The sequence below is a fragment of the Mesitornis unicolor genome, unplaced genomic scaffold (assembly GCF_000695765.1).
Source record: "Mesitornis unicolor isolate BGI_N332 unplaced genomic scaffold, ASM69576v1 scaffold33058, whole genome shotgun sequence".
Classification (NCBI taxonomy): Eukaryota; Metazoa; Chordata; class Aves; order Mesitornithiformes; family Mesitornithidae; genus Mesitornis; species Mesitornis unicolor.
This window is the reverse complement of record NW_010201733.1, coordinates 18,765-19,001: the sequence shown is the minus strand read 5'-3', so window position 1 is coordinate 19,001 and position 237 is coordinate 18,765.

Genomic DNA, 237 nt, shown 5'->3' with positions numbered 1-237 from the left:
GGGGATGTCACTCATCAGTTTGCGACAGAGCTGGTCCAGGGCTCCTTGGTGCCCATCCCTGGAGCATCTTGGTGGCCTCATGGGCTTCTGTGGCTGGGCAAGCATCAGCATCCCGGGCTGTATTTGGTGTTCGGGAGCTGGAAACTGAGGTCCCACCTTGGTGCCCTAGGAATTGGTGTCCTCTCCATCCTCTGCTGCTGGTGGAAAGCAGGAGCATCCCTTTGAAGAGAGCAAGGT